This window comes from Apis dorsata, unplaced genomic scaffold (genome assembly GCF_000469605.1).
Source record: "Apis dorsata unplaced genomic scaffold, Apis dorsata 1.3 scaffold_631, whole genome shotgun sequence".
In the NCBI taxonomy this organism is placed as follows: domain Eukaryota; kingdom Metazoa; phylum Arthropoda; class Insecta; order Hymenoptera; family Apidae; genus Apis; species Apis dorsata.
The window spans coordinates 637,177-637,468 of record NW_006263826.1 but is presented as its reverse complement, the minus strand read 5'-3'; the positions used below and the strand labels follow the sequence as shown (position 1 = coordinate 637,468).

Below are 292 nucleotides of genomic sequence, written 5' to 3'. Positions count from 1 at the left end.
CCCCCCGTCTCACACGCTATATCTATTTACGCTATAAACGTTCCCCACCTCTCCCACCTTTCGCGTTATCATCTTTCGAGAACTTTGTTATTTTTTTTCCTCTGTTTCGTTTCTCACTTTCCTTATTCACTCGCTTTACGAGGCGCTGCTTTTTCTCGACCGAAAAAACCTTGATTTGGACCCAAGAATAACGTCGGAACGAGCGGAACTTCCGGTTTCCAACGATGGAGTCGACGATGGAAATTGCAACGAGGTGATCGCATCGGGACTAGGATATCGAAATCGAATCATG

The 292-nt window shown here is 45.9% G+C and overlaps 1 protein-coding gene across 2 annotated transcripts in view; it reads right to left on the bottom strand.

Annotated features, from left to right (window-relative positions):
• Window positions 1-292, bottom strand: part of LOC102671676 (single Ig IL-1-related receptor-like) — a 53,213-nt gene that overhangs the window by 17,776 nt on the left and 35,145 nt on the right. The gene's annotated exons all lie outside the window — the stretch shown is intronic.